The sequence below is a fragment of the Odocoileus virginianus genome, chromosome 15 (genome assembly GCF_023699985.2).
Source record: "Odocoileus virginianus isolate 20LAN1187 ecotype Illinois chromosome 15, Ovbor_1.2, whole genome shotgun sequence".
Classification (NCBI taxonomy): Eukaryota; Metazoa; Chordata; class Mammalia; order Artiodactyla; family Cervidae; genus Odocoileus; species Odocoileus virginianus.
Genome location: NC_069688.1, coordinates 56,348,524 through 56,365,011, shown reverse-complemented (window position 1 = coordinate 56,365,011; position 16,488 = coordinate 56,348,524). Strand labels below are relative to the sequence as shown.

The window sequence follows — 16,488 nt, the reverse complement described above, 5'->3', positions numbered from 1 at the left end:
TGCATTCAGTGTGGGAGTGCCTAAATGAAGCAAATAATAACCAATATAAAAGGAGAAACACAGTAATACAATAGTAGTAAAGGATTTTACCACCACATTTACATCAATGGACAAATCATATAGACAGAAAATTAATGAGAAAACACTGGCCTTAAATGGCATATTAGAGCAGATGGAATTAGTAGATACACATGAAATATTCCATCTCAAAATATCACAATACACAATTTTTTCGAGTGCACATGGGACATTCTCCATGATAGATCACATACTAGGCCACAAAATACACCTTAATAAACTTAAGAAGACTGAAAATATATCAAGCAGTTTTTTCTTACCAAAATGATATGAGACCAGAAATCAATTACAAGAAGAAAAAAAAAAGAACTACAGAAAATGCAAACACGTGGAAGCTAAACAATATGCTAGTTAAACAACCAAAAGAGGAACAGACCAAAATTAAATGAAGTAAAAAAATACCTGGAGACAAGTGAAAATTAAAGCACAACAACCCAAAATCTTTGAAATGCAGAAAAATTAGTTCTAAGATGGAAATTTACAGTGATAAAAGCCTGTTTTGTTTCAGGAAACAAAAAATATGAAATAAACAATCTGATCTTACACCTAACAGAACAGAAAATAAAGAACTAACAAAATCCAAAGTTACTAGAAGGAAAGAAATTAAAAATATCAGAACAGAAATAAACAAGACAAAAAAGGTGTGAGAGGGAGCGAGGGAAAAGTTCCATCAAACTAAGAGTTGGTTTTTGGAAAAGACACACAAAATGGATGACTATCTAGCCAGACACATCAAGACAGACAGAGACGGCTCAAAACATTAAATCAAAATGAAAAAGGAGACATTACACCTGATACCACAGTTGGCCCATAAGAGATACTATAAGCTATTATGTGCCAATAAAAGGCTCATAAGAGATTACCACAAGCCATTATGTGCCAACAAAATGGAAAACCTAGAAGAAATAGATCAATTTCTAAAGATATAGAATTTCCCAAGACTGACTCAGGAAGCATTAGAAAATATGAAGAGGAAAAATTAAGAGTAATAAAATTTAATCAGTAATTATTAAAAAATAAATACTCTCAACAAAGTCCAGGCATAGATGGCATCATAGAATTTTACCAAACATTTAAAGAGTAAACATCTATTCTTCTCAAACTAATCCAAAAGTTGAAGAGGAAGGACCATTTCTAAACTAATTCTACAAGGCCAACAGCACATTGAATACCAAACCAGAAAAAGAGACCACAAAAAAAATCATAGGCCAATAACATTAATAAACATATATGCAAAAATCCTCAACAAAATATTAACAAATCAAATCAAACAACATTTAATAGAATCAAACACCATTTTCAAGTGAGATTCATCCCACTGACATATCCAATACTCATAAATCAATTTGATATACTATATTGTCAAACTGCAAAAACATGCCCATCTCAACGGATGTAGAAAAAGAGTTTAATAAATTTCAATAGCTGTTTATGATAAAAACTCTCAACAAAGTGGGTATAGATGGAATGTACCTCAACTTAAAAAAGACCATGTAAAACAAACCCATAGTCAACATTACACTCAGTGGTGAAAAGTAGAAACAATTTCCTCTAAGATCAGTAACAATATAAGGATACCCACACTTGCCACTTTTATTCAACATAGTATTAGAAGTCATATACACAGCAATCGAACAAGAAAAATAAATGAGAAATCCAAATTGGAAAACAGGAGACAAATTCACTATTTAGAGATGACATGAATATATATATGTGTGTGTATACTATATACATGCATATATATGTAAAATATGTATATACTATATAATTTATGCTGGGCTGCGCTTAGTTGCTCAGTCACGTCCGACTCTTTGCAACCCCATGGACTGTAGCCCTCCAGGCTCCTCTGACCATGGGGATTCTCCAGGCAAGAATATTGGAGTGGACTGCCATGTCCTCCTCCAGTGGATCTTCCCAACCAAGGGATCAAACCCAGGTCTCCCACATTGCAGGCAGATTCTTTACATCCAAACCACCAAGAAAGCCCAAGAATACTGGATTAGGTGTCCCTTCTCCAAAGGATCTTCCTGAACCAGGATTTGAACAGGAGTCTCTTGCATTGCAGGTGGATTCTTTACCAGCTGAGCTACCAGGGAAGCCCATATAATTTATATACATATACAAATACATAGAAAATTCTAAAGATATAACCACAAAACTGTTAGGACTCCATGGTTAGGACTCCTCAATGAATTCAAAATGTTAATATACAGAAATTGTTGCATTTCTAGACACTAGCAATGAACTATCAGAGAAATTAAGAAAACAATCCCATCTATAATTGCATTAAAAAGAATAAAATACCTAGATATAAATCTAACCAAGGTTGCAAAAGACCTGTACTCAGAAAACTATGACACTGATGAAAGAAACTGAAGCCACACAAATAATTGAAAAATATACTGCACTCATGGACTGAAAGATTATGGTTAAAATGTTCCTATTATTCAAGGAAATCAATAGACTTAAGCAATTCCTATCAAATCCCAAAGGGTTATTTACCAAACCAGAACAAATAACTATAAAATTTGTATGAAAACACAAAAAGACCTTGAAGAGTCAAAGCAATATTGAGAAAGAAGAGCAAAGGTGGAGACATCTACCTCCCTTACTTCAAACTACACTACAAAGCTACGGTAATCAAAACAGTATGATAGTGGCACAAAAAAAGACAGGAAACAATGGAATAGAACTGAGTCCAGAAAGAAACATACACTTTCATGATCAATTAATCTACAAAAAAGGAAGTAAGACTATGAAATAGGGAAAAGACAACCTCTTCAATAAATGGTGTTGGGTAAACTGGACGGTTACATGTGAATGACTCACATTGCACTACTTTTTCACATAATATACAAAAATAAACTGAATGGATTAAAGACTTAAATGTAAGCCATGAAACCATAAAACTCCTAGAAGAAAACATAATATGCTCTTTAACATTAGTCTCAGCAATATTTTTTTGGATTGCCGGCCCAGGCATGGAAAATAGAAGCAAAAATAAACAAATAGGACTACACTAAATGAGAAAGCTTTTGCACAGCTAAAGAAACTATGGCAAAATGAAAATGCTGCCCACTGAATGGGAGAAGATATTTGCAAATGACAGATCTGATACAGAGTCAATATTCAAAATATAACAAAGATGCATACAACTCAGCTTTTACAAAAAAAAAAAAAAAAAAAAAAACCACCCAAATACAAAATGCACAGAAGACTTGAATAGACATTTTTCCAATGACATATAGATGGCCAACAGGCATATTAAAAGATGCTCAAAATCATTAATCATCAGGGAAATGAGATATTAGTTCATACTTGTCAGAATGGTTATGATCAAAAAGACAAAAATTAACAAGAGTTGGCAAGAATGTAGAGAAAAAGGAACATAGGGAACTGTTGCTGAGAATGTAAGTTGGTATAGCCACTATGAAAACAGAATGGAGGTTCCTAAAAGAATTACAAATAGAACTACTATATAATCTATTAATTCTATTTCCTGGCATTTTTCTGAAGGGTATAAACACTAATTCAAAAAGACATTGGATCACAGAAAAAGCAAAGGAATTTCAGAAAAACATCTTCTATGACTTCTATGACTTCTACTGACTATGCTAAAGCCTTTGACTGTGTGGATCACAGCAAACTATGGAAAATTCTTCAACATACGGGAATTCTAGATCACCTTACTTGTCTGCTAAGAAGCCTATATGCAGGGCAAGAAGCAACAGTTAGAACCAGAAATGGAACAATGAACTGGTTTAAAATTGGGAAAGAGTAGGTAAAGGCTATATATTGTCACCCTGCTTATTTAACTTGTATGCAGTGCAGATCATGCAAAATGTCAGGCTGGATGACTCACAAGTTGGAATTAAGATTGCTGGGAGAAATATCAACAACCTCACATATGCAGATGATATCACTCTAAGTGCAGACAGTGAAGAAGAAAAAAAAGCCTCTTGATGAGGATGAAAGAGGAGAGTGAAAAAGCTGGCTTAGAACTCAACATTCAAAAAATGAAGATCATGGCATCTGGTCCCAGGACTTCATGGCAAATAGGTGGGAAAAAAGTAGAAATAGTGACAGATTTTATTTTGGGGGGCTCCAAAATCACTATGGACAGTAACTGCAGCCATGTAATTAAAAGACGCTTGCTCCTTGTAAGAAAAGCAATGACAAACCTAGACAGCATATTAAAAAGTAGAGACATTACTTTGCTGACCAAGTTTTGTGTAGTCAAGGCTATAGTTTTTCCAGTATTGTGCTGGAGAAGACTCTTGAGAGTCCCTTGGACAGCAAGTAGATCAAACCAGTCAATCCTAAAGGAAATCAGTCCTGAGTATTCATGGAAGGACTGCTACTGAAGCTCAAGCTCCAATACCTTGGCCACCTGATACAAAGAGCCAACTCATTGGAAAAGATCCTGATGCCAGGAAAGACTGAGGGTAGGAGAAGAAGGGGGTGAGAGGATGAGATGGTTGGACTGGCATCACTGACTCAACAGATGTATTTGAGCAAATTCTGGGGGACAGTGAAGCACAGGGAAGCCTGGCATGCTGCAGTTCATAGAACTGCAAAGAGTCAAACACGACTTATAGACTGAACAAGAAGAAGAAGGATGGCTATACCAAAAGACAGGCAATAAGGAGTATTGATGTGGATGTGGAGAAACTAGAACCTTCACATATTGCTGGTAGGAAAGCAAAATGGTGCAGCCATTTGGGAAGGCAGTTTGGCAGCTCCTCAAAGTCTAAACAGAAAGGCCATGTGACCTAGAAATTCCATTTCCAGGTATACATGTGACAGAAATGAAAATATGGTCACATAAAAATGTGTACACAAATGTAAATAGAAGCATTATCCCTATAGCCAGAAAGTGAAAACAATCCATGATGAATAGGTAAACAAAATGTGGTATAACCATACAATTCAATATTAATTCAACATAAAAAGAAGTAATGAAATATTGATACATGGTACAACATGGATGAACTTTGAAAACTTTATGCTAAGTGAAAGAAGTCATTTACAAAAAGTCCAATTAATGCATCATTCCTGTTTGTTCTCTTTATATATAATATTCAGAATGAGAAAATCTACAGGGACAGAAAATAGATTGATAAATGGTTACTTAGGCTGGCAGCTCAGCTGGTAAAGAATCCACATGCAATGCAGGAGACCCCAGTTCAATTCCCAGGTAGGGAAGATCCTCTAGAGAAGGGATATGCTACCCACGCCTATATTTTGGACTTACTTCCCTGGTGACTCAGCCGGTAAAGAATCTGCCTACAATGAATTAGACCTCGGTTCAACCTCTGGGTTGGGAAGATCCCCTGGAGAAAGGAACAGCCACCCAATCCAGTAGTCTGGCCTGGAAAATTCAATAGACTATACAGTCCATGGGGTCACAAAGAGTCAAACACAACTAAGCGACTTTCACTTTCACTTTTCATGGCTGAGGGTGACAGCAGAAGAAATGGGGAACGACTAATAAAGGGTACTTTTCGAGGTGATAAATATATTCTAAAATTAGTGATGATCATACACCTCACTCTGAATATGCTAAAACCACTGAATGGTACAGTTTAAAATCATAAATTTTATGACTGTGAATTATATCTCAATGAAGCTGTTATTAAAGGAATCATAATATAGATCTGTAGTTTTTATCTAAAATGCTTGGGCTAGATGTGTCTTGGAGACTACAGAAAGGAACTATGTCTCATAGCTACTATAATTATATAACACGTATGGGGGCAGCATAGCAATACTTCACAGCAAAATCTTATCAATACTGACACTGACTAAAAAAGTAAGTACTATATCAGTCATCCCCTGTCACTTCAAGGCTGATTTGCATCAAATGAATTTGTGAAAATCTTGGGAAAAATAATTTTTCAAAACTTTGGATTTTGAAAATGTGAATAATGGGTGTTGAACCCTTATAATGATGATGATGAACATTAGCAATAATAAAAATATCAGCAGTTTCCATTTATTGTGTTAATCATGTCACATGCATTATCAGAAATTCTCATAATATTCCCTGTGGGATAAATACAATAAAATCCAACTGGGAAAACCAGGGTTTCTAATTATTAAGTGAATTTTTCAAGCATGCACAGTTAACAAAGAAAAAGTAGAGAATTGAACTCAAATCTATCTAATCAAAGAACTCACTCACTTTCCTTTACAAGGAAGAGCTGTGTTCAGATCATTTATCTGAGATATAGATTTTACATCTGTAAAATGGAAAAAAGACATTGGGGGATTGTTTGTATAACTCCCTCAAGGAAGAACCGTTATAAATAGAATATAAATGGGTATATCTCAAGGCAACTTATGCCGCATGAAATTACAAGTCATAACATTGGAGAATTTTCAGTTCAGGTCAGTTCCGTGGCTCAGTCATGTCCAACTCATTGCAACCTGATGAATCACAGCATGCCAGGCCTCCCTGTCCATCACCAACTCCCGGAGTTCACTCAAACTCAAGTCCATCGAGTCGGTGATGCCATCCAGCCATCTCATCTTCTGTCATCCCCTTCTCCTCCTGATCCCAACACCTCCCAGCATCAGGGTCTTTTCCAATGAGTCAACTCTTCACATGAGGTGGCCAAAGTATTGGAGTTTCAGCTTCAGCATCAGTCCTTCCAAGGAACACGCGGGACTTATCTTTAGGATGGACTGGTTGGATCTCCTTGCAGTCCAAGGGACTCTCAAGAGTCTTCTCCAACACCACAGTTCAAAAGCATCAATTCTTCGGCACTCAGATTTCTTCACAGTCCAAATCTCACATCCAAACATGACGACTGGAAAAACCATAGCCTTGACTAGATGGACCTTTGTTGGCCAAGTAATGTCTCTGCATCTTTTAATTTCATTGCTGCAATCAACATCTGCAGTGATTTTGGAGCCCCCAAAAATAAAGTCTGACACTGTTTCCACTGTCTCCCCAACTATTTCCCATGAAGTGATGGGACCAGATGCCATGATCTTAGTTTTCTGAATGCTGAGCTTTAAGTCAACTTTTTTACTCTCCTCTTTCACTTTCATCAAGAGGCTTTTTAGTTCTTCTTCACTTTCTGTCATAAGGGTGGTGTCATCTGCATATCTGAGGTTATTGATTTTTCTCCCAGCAATCTTCATTCCAGCTTGTGCTTCATCCAGCCCAGCATTTCTCATGATGTACTCTGCATATAAGGTATATAAGCAGGGCGACAATATACAGCCTTGACACACTCCTTTTCCTATTTGGAACCAGTCAGTTGTTCCATGTCCAGTTCTAACTGTTGCTTCCTGACCTGCATAGAGGTTTCTCCAGAGGCAGGTCAGATAGTCTGGTATTCCCATCTCTTTCAGAATTTTCCACAGTTTATTGTGGTTCACACAGTCAAAGGCTTTGGCATAGTCAATAAAGCAGAAATCTATGTTTTTCTGGAACCTCTTGCTTTGTCAATGATCCAGCAGATGTTGGCAATTTGATCTCTGGTTCCTCTCCCTTTCCCAAAACCAGCTTGAACATCTGGAAGTTCACAGTTCACGTATTGCTGAAGCCTGGCTTGGAGAACTTTGAGCATTACTTTATTAGCGTGTGAGATGAGTGCAATTGTGAGGTAGTCTGAGCATTCTTTGGCATTGCCTTTCTTTGGGATTGGAATGAAAACTGACCTTTTCCAGTCCTGTGGCCACTGCTGAGTCTTCCAAATTTGCTGGCATATTGAGTGCAGCACTTTCACAGCATCATCTTTCAGGATTTGAAATAGCTCAACTGGAATTCCATTACCTCCACTAGCTTTATTTGTAGTGATGCTTTCTAAGGAAAATTTTGGGGAGGGCTATATTTGAAAAATTTAAGAACCAATATCTAAATATTATTACTACTAATCTGATCATGTTTCTCTACAGTTCAAACACCTGAAATGGATCCTCATTGCCTACAAGATTAAGACTGTTTTGCATGACATATACTAGGCTTCTTGGCCTGGACTAGCAGGTCTTTATTGTCTCAACTCCAGCCACTATTTTTCCAAATTCTGTTCCAGCTACAGAATTTCATTCACCTTGAATTTACAGGCACCCTTCAAAACTGCGTTTCAATGCCACTTCCTCTGAAATAATTCACCTATACTTGCTGGAAATATAGGCTGATCAAATGATTGATACACAACCAACTTATTAAATGTGGTATGTGCTTATCTCTAAAAGCACGTATGATTTTGGCATACCATAGTAAAGTATTCATTTTTTTCTTCTTACAGCAGTATTAAGTGACTTTTGCCTGTGGAAGTGATATTCTAAATCTTTACATGAATTTTGTTTCATTTAAAGCATGGAGATGAAAAAGAGAAAATCTAAGTGATTAAATATACAGAATACTATACCTGGTTTTAACCTTAGTCCATATAAGACCAAAGAGATGCTACAGTAAGTAGCATATTGAAGGGCAATAGCTGAGTAAATTTGGGTACTGTGGACTGAAATCAAAGTCTCAGTCTTACACACCAAAGTTCATATGCATAGTTTAGATTAGGAGTTGCAAAGTTTCTCTGTAAAAGGTCAGATCAAAAATACTTTAGGCTCTTCAGGTGAAGAGGCAAAATCAAATTATAACTCAGTTTTGTCCTTTTGATCTGCAGTGCTCTGAGAAGCAGTGCAAAGCAAGGATAGCGCCACATTTACATCACTGTTGCAATGACTCACAACTGCTGTTTTAATGCAAAAACAGCTACAGACAACTTGCAAGCAAATGAGCGTTAACTGTGTTTCAATAAAACTTTATTTATAATCAATAAGACTGGAATTTCATATTCCTTTCACCTTGTAAAAATTATTGTTTCAATTTTTTCTCAACCGCAAAAAATGTTTTTGGTTCCTGGATTCTATAAAAACAAGCCAGATGTGGGTGGGCCTGGGTCACAATTTGCTGGATGTATTTTTTTAATTTATTCATACTCTTGAATTACCAGGTTTCATCTCTGGTATAAATAAATCAGAAGATTACATATTTTATTTAAATCTAGATTATTGTTGCTGAATAAATTTTTATATTATATATCTTCTCATGTAGTTTTTTCCATTTAAATTTTTAATTAGACTTAATTATTTAAAGCCACTCTATATTCTAGAAATCTATGATATATCATGCTTTGATTTTTAATATACCATTGCTTTTGCATTTATATTGTATCATCTTCTTATTATCTTTTTCCCTCCAGAAGTAAAAAGTAGATTAGAGGTTTTATATACTTAAGAATGGTTTTCTGTTGCTGTGTGTGAACAAAACAAATGGCATGGAATTTTGTTTTTAACTCTAAAAATATTTCTCTGTTGTCATCTAGTATTTAAAACTACAGAAAAAAAGTCTGCAACTATATTAAGTTTGGTTTCCTGATAATAATGCACTAACTTCTCCTCTCTCCCATATATAGGAAGGATTTTTTTCCTTTATCATTATGAGTTGAAAAACTGTTGACATTGTGTCTCTGAGTTGTCATATCTTATATAAGAAATATCCTTTCTGCATCTATTGATCTTTTTTAGCTCAGAAAATTTTATTTCCTGCTATCTCTGTTTATTGAAAATCAAGCTCCAAATGAAGAAAGTAGATCATTCAGGTATGACCTAAATCAAAACTCATGAATATACCAAAACTCTTATGAATAGATTCAAGGGACTAGATCTGGTAGACAGAGTGCCTGAAGATATATGGACAGAGACTTGTAACACTATACAGGAAGGGGATACTAAAACCATCCCCAAGAAAAAGAAATGCAAGAAGGCAAAGTGGTTCTCTGAGGAGGACTTACAATTAGCTAAGAGGAGAAGTAAAAGGCAAAGGAGAAAGGGAAAGATATACCCAACTGAATGGAGAGTTCCAGAGAACAGCAAGGAGAGAGAAGAAAGTCTTCTTAACAATGCAGAGAAATAGAGGAAACAACAGAATGGGAAGGACTAGAGAGCTCTTTAAGGAAAGTGGAGATTTCAAGGGAACATTTCATGCAAAGATGGGCACAATAAGGGACAAAGATGGCAAGGATCTAACAGAAGCAGAAGAGATTAACAAAAGGTGGCAAGAATACACAGAACTGTACAAAAAAAAAGCTCTTAATGACCAGAGAGCCATGATGGTGTGGTCACTCACCTAGAGCTAGACATCCTGGAATGTGAAATCAAGTGAGCCTTAAGAAGTATTACTACGAACAAAGCTAGTGGAGGTGATGGAATTCCAGCTGAGTTATTTCAAATCCTAAAAGATGATGCTGTTAACATGCTGCACTCGTTATGCCAGTAAATTTGGAAAACTCAGCAGTGGCCTCAGGACTGGAAAAGTTCAGTTTTCATTCCAATCTCAAGAAAGGCAATGCCAAAAATGTTCACATCACTATACAATTGCACACATTTCACATACCACCAAGATTATGCTCAAAATCCTTCAAGCGAGGCTTCAGCAGTACATGAACTGAGAACTTACAGATGTATAAGCTAGATTTAGAAAAGGAAGAGGAACCAGAGATCAAATTACCAACATATGCTGGATCATAGAAAAAACAAGGAAATTTCAGAAAAACATCTACTTCTATTTCATTGACAATGTTAAAACCTTTGACTATGTGAATTACAACAAACTGTGGAATATTCTTAATGAGATGGGAATACCAGACTACCTTACATGCATCCAGAGAAACCTGTATGCAAGACAAGAAGCAAAAGTTAGAAGTGAACATGGAATGACGAACTGGTTCCAAACTGGGAAAGAGTACATCAAGGCTGCATACTGTCACCCTACTTATTTAACTTATATGCAGAGTACATCATGCGAATGCTGGACTGGATGAAGCACAAGCTGGAATCAAGATTGCTGAGAGAAATATCAACAACCTCAGATATGCAGATGATACCACTTTAATGGCAGAAAGTAAAGAGGAACTAAAAAGCTTCTTGATGAAAGTCAAAGAGGAGAGTGAAAAAGATGGCTTAAAACTCAACATTCAAAAAACAAAGATCATGGCATCCAGTCCTATAACTTCATGGCAAATAGTTGGGGGAAAAGTAGAAATAGTGACAAGTTTTATTCACTTAGACTCAAAAATCAATGTGGACGGTGACTGCAGCCACAAAACTAAAAGACACTTGCTCATTGGAAGACTAGTTATGACAAACCTAGAGAATGTATTAAAAAGCAGAGACATCACTTTGTTAACAAAGGTCCATAAAGTCAAAGCTACGGTTTTTCTGGTAGTCAGGTATGGATGTGAGAGTTGGACCATAAAGAAGGCTGAGCACTGAAGAACTGATGTTTTCAAACTGTGGTGCTGGAGAAGACTCTTGTGAATCCCTTGGACAGCAAGGAGATCAAACTAGTCAATCCAAAAGGAAATCAACCCTGAATTTTGATTGGAAGGACTGATGCTGAAGTTCCAATACTTTGGCCACCTGATGCAAAGAGCTGAATTATTGGAAATGACCCTGATGTTGGGAAAATTGAAAGTAAGAGAAGAAGAGGGCAACAGATGATAAGATGATTGGATGGCACTACTGACTAAGTGGACATGAGTTTAAGCAAACTCCAGGAGATAGAGGACAGGGAAGTCTGGTGTGCTGCAATTCATTGGGTCGCAGAGTCAGACATGACTTAGCAACCAAAAAACAACAATCTCTTTGCTTATTACATGTTTCTGAAATGTTCTGTTCTCTTCTTTAGGTACAATTATCAGAAATTCCAAGTGCTCATATAATGGACTTCATTCTTTTTTCTCCAAACACAGTTTTCTTTTCATGCATTCAGTATTTTAGCTAGGGTAACTTTTCAAGTCTGTTCTCCACATTAAATTTTCTATAACATCAGTTCTACTCTTCACTGCCTCAAATATGGACTTATTTAGTATGTTACTGTGGTAGGCAGGATAATGTTCCCCCTCAAAGATGCCCAAGCTCCAATTTTTAGAACTTGCAAATGTGTTACCTTATACTGCAAAAGGAACTTTGCAGATGCGATTCAATGAATAACCTCCTGGACTATCTAACTGAGTCTCTAAATGTTTTAAGTTCTCCTAGTTGTGGTCATAAGTGTATTTGACTACAGAAAAAAAGTCAGATGCAATATTGCTGGCTCTGAAGATGGAGGAACCATCTTCATAAATCAATGAATGTGTGCAGCCTCTAGAAGATGGAAAAGGCAAGGAAATGTCTCTCCCAGAAGCCCCTGAAAAGAAAGAATTTCTGCCCATACTTTGATTGCAGTTCAGTAAAACCTATATCAGACTTCTGAAATATAGAATTATAACATCCTGAATTTGTGGTAGTTTGTTACATCAGGAATATAAAACTAATACAATTCTCACATTTTTTTCAGTTTTTTCATCCTCTTTTTGTTCTACCTAATCTTCTTTCCACTGTCACTTAATCATGGCTCTTTTTACATACAGTTCTCCTCTCTATGTGTTAGATATCAAAGAATTCTATCAAATGTTCTTCCTTACCTTAAAATTCTTTTCAGATTTTTCATAGGTACGCCTATGAATATTCTGCCAATTTCCTTTTTCCTGGCTTTGTGGGATTTTTTTGTTGTTGTTCCACTTTATTCATTTCAAATGCTATATTTATCCAGAAAAATTTGGCATTGAAAGAGCCTATATAGATCATTTCTACATAATCCAGTGTTTTCCAAATGTGTGCATGTGTGGAGATTGAGGGAGATACTGAAGAAAGGAGAAGAGAATAAACCTCTATGAACAGACAAAATGAAATCAGGACCTGGGAGAACAGACAAAATGAAATCAGGACCTGGGAGATTATTGTTTAAATTATACCTTAAAAAATCTAATATATCCCTGCCCAGAAAGATTCAGTGCTATAGTTAATCACTGTGAATAATGAGAATTTTCATAATACTCAAGCATAGTCTTCAGAAAAAAATGGTAGAAAACCAACAAAAATCTTCAACTCTTTCTATTCTCAAATAAGGAACTTGATGCCTGAAGACATTATAAAATCTAACGAATGATGTATCTACTGCAAGAAGCCAGGTCTGAAGCTTTCAATACAGTGCACTTTCTACCTGATGGAGGTTATAAACTGCAATCCACCATTAGGATTCTGTCACAGGTATCCATATAATTTTTTATATAGATATATATTTGAATATTTTAAAATTCAAAGTATGTAAAAAAATGCTTTGGGATTAAACTACCTTCATCTTCGCCAAAATTTTAAGGTGTTCAATCTAACTGGTCTGCTGCTTTTGCAACTTTGATCTGTGTAATACCACTACAGAAAAACTAAGCTACTTTATTCCTGCTTCTTTCTCCATGTTTAATGGCTTAAAAATCATGAAACTGATACAATCCTCTCATTTAGGGAACTGTCTCCACCTTCTGATTCAACACAACAGAGCTTGTTAAACCACTAAGTACAGAGGATTTACCTTTCTATCATTGTTTTTTAACACTGCAAAACTAAAAAGTAAGCTATGTTGATTTAGTGGCTAAGTCATGTCCCACTCTTGTGACCTGCCAGGCTCCTCTGTCCATGAGATTCTCCAGGCAAGAATACTGGAGCGGGTTGCCATTTCCTTCTCCAGGGTATCTCCCCGACCCAGGAATCAAACCCAGGTCTCCTGCATTGCAGGCAGACTCTTTACCAACTGAGCTACAAGGGAATTAGTAAGAAGTAAGCTAAGAAGCCACCTTTTCTTTTTCATGAAAAGATATACCTAATCACTCTATTGTTGCAAAGATACTTAACACTTGAACCATATAAGAAAGGATTAAATGTACATAATAGGTGTGACCAAAACTTAGGTCTTAGGAGTCTATGATTCTTTTATGTTCAATAAGGATATATTTAGTCTTAAAAATATCAAATATAATTAAATATATATCGCTATTTTCCACTAACATAATTTTAGTCATTCCGAAAGAATACCAAAAAGTAACCATATTCTAAGCAGAATTTTTAAGACCTTCACACTTAGAGTCAAATCTATTGATATCAAAAACAAGGTACATACTCAACAGATGAATGGATAAAAGAGGTGTGGTATGTAAACATAGAAGCTTCCCAGGTGGCACTGTAGTAAAGAATCTGCCTGCCAATGCAGGAGATGCAAGAGATATTGGTTTGATTCCTGGGTCAGAAGATCCCCTGAAGCAGGAGATGGCAACCTGCTCCAGTATTCTTGCTTGGAAAATTCCATGGACAGAGCAGCCTGTGGGACTACAGCCCATGGGGCTGCAGAGATGTGGTGTGCAAGTATATATATATACATATGTATATATAAAACAGAATACTATCTAGACATAAAAAGAATAAAATCTTTCCATTTGCAATAATACAATGGCCTAGAAGGTATTATTCTCAGTGAAACAAGACAAAGACAAATACTGTATATTATCACTTATATGTGAAATCTAAAAAATAAAATGAAAATAACAAATCAGAAACAGACTCACACAGAACAAATTACTGGTTATCAGTGGGGAGACTGGAAGAGAGCAGGGCCACGATAGGGGTGGGTACCAAGTGGCATAAACTACTGTGTATAAAATAAATATATCACAAGGATATACTGTAAAGCATCGGAAATATACCTAATGTTCTATAATTAATTTAAACGGGGCTATAATCTACAAAAATTCTGAATCACTATGTTGCATGTGTGCTTAGTCACTTAGTCGAGTCCAACTCTTTGTAAGCCCATGGACTACGTTTTATAACCAAAGGGCACGTAAGTATCTTCACTTCCCAGATGAGAGAACAGTTATGAAGGTTACTGCCCAATGGCAAATGTTTCTTAACAGGTAGATTCCTGATATTTAGGTCAATCTTCCCAGTGAACAAGCAGTACAAGCTTCCTTCTTGAGGGTTATACAGTAAACCTAGCACAAGAAAGTAAAAGCAAACTTTTGGTTCCTTTGCGTTTTCTCTGTGGAATGTTTGTTCTGCTGAATCATTTGGGGCCAGCTTGATGGGGGCAAAGAAGAGATTCGTGAAATGAATGGTTATCTATGGTTACTATCTCACAGTTAATCATTAAATAGGACAGTGGAGCCAAAGAGGGCTTCAGTCACTTAGTACCAACCACCCTTCTCCATAAGCGGGTCTCAAAGGGAGATCATACATTATTAGGACCTGTCCAAAAATGACTTGCTTCAACTTCAGAGAAGCTCCTTGAGCTCAGACAGCAGCAGCAATCAAAATGACTTCCAGGTGGAAGAAATCACATCTCCTATCTCCCTCGTCCTAGTCATCCACAGGGGCACCAGTACCTTGTGGCTTCAAGCATTCACCAAACCCCAGGAAAAGGCTCATTCCCGCCCCACCATCCTGGCAAATAAAGCCACTTCAGGCTGCCTGAAACGCTTCTCTGAGCATGTTCTGGTCTGCAGATCCTTGTTCAATTTGGAAGGAGAGGAGCTGAAAATGAAAAGTGTGGAGAGGAGTAACATGGAAGAGGGAGGCCTGAGTGGGAGCTCTGCACCCACCACACCGGAGAGCAGGCCAGCGAAATCAGGGGACGCCACTTCACTGAGGCCACAAGAGGGGCCGGCCCCAACCCGAGAGGAAGGCCGCAGGCAGGCGGCCAGAGTCCCGCTTCGCAGGGCCGGGCTGCCAGGGCCAGACACGCTGGCAGGGCGGGGCCCGCCGTTCCTTAGCAACCGCGGCGGCCACGCCCACCCCGCGAGCCCCGTGCCCGCCGCCCCACCCCCACCGCGAGCGCCCCACGCGCCCGGAAGGTTCCTCACGCCACGACCGTTCCTACGGGGTTTCCTGGGCTCTGGGGCCCTCCACTGCCAAAGCCCCCTCCCCGCCCACCTCCGCCCAGCCAGCCCATGTGCGGCTCCCAGGGGTGGACCGAACGTCCCCTAAACGCACTGGGGGCCCACTGAGGAACCGCTTTCACCCCCAGACCCCGAGCTTCCCGGGCAGGGCCTCCCCAACCCCCTCGCCACCCCTGCCTGACACACACACACACCACACACACCTCAGTTCAGCCAACGCAAGGGCCGACCAACTACGTGTCCGGCTGGAAATGTTGCTGTCCACGGTCCTGTCACTCAGGGGAGGGGGCGGGACGAGCCTGCCGGACTCCCAGAGGGCGGCACGGGGAAGAGGCGGGCTCGACGGAAGGGGGCGGGAGCAGCCCTAACCTGCGCTCCGATTGGCCAGGCTCTCTGTCTATCCTCCGCGAGGGTCCCCGACGGAAATGCGCGGGCGATGTGGGCTTTCCTCAAGGTTTAACGCGATTCTCAAGCCCTCATCCCTGTCTCCAAACTGACTCTAGAAATTGAAAATAAGGACTGCCACTTGTTTTTAAATATAAGACACAGAAATACTTTCTTTGATTGTTGAACTTTTCTCATCTCTCTCTCACACACACATCCCCATCCAAACTCTTTGGGGGACATC

At 38.1% G+C, this 16,488-nt stretch overlaps 1 protein-coding gene across 5 annotated transcripts in view; it reads right to left on the bottom strand.

Moving 5' to 3' along the window:
* TRIQK (triple QxxK/R motif containing) overlaps positions 1–16,190 on the bottom strand; it is a 100,021-nt gene extending 83,831 nt beyond the window's left edge. For 4 of the 5 annotated variants that reach the window (XM_070477409.1, XM_020896310.2, XM_020896313.2 and 1 more), the window contains exon 1: positions 16,064–16,190. The gene's annotated coding sequence lies outside the window, so the exon portion shown is untranslated. The remainder of the gene's footprint in view (positions 1–16,063) is intronic. The other variant, XM_020896312.2, reaches the window with a different exon arrangement.
* Between the last annotated feature and the right edge of the window lie 298 nt (positions 16,191–16,488).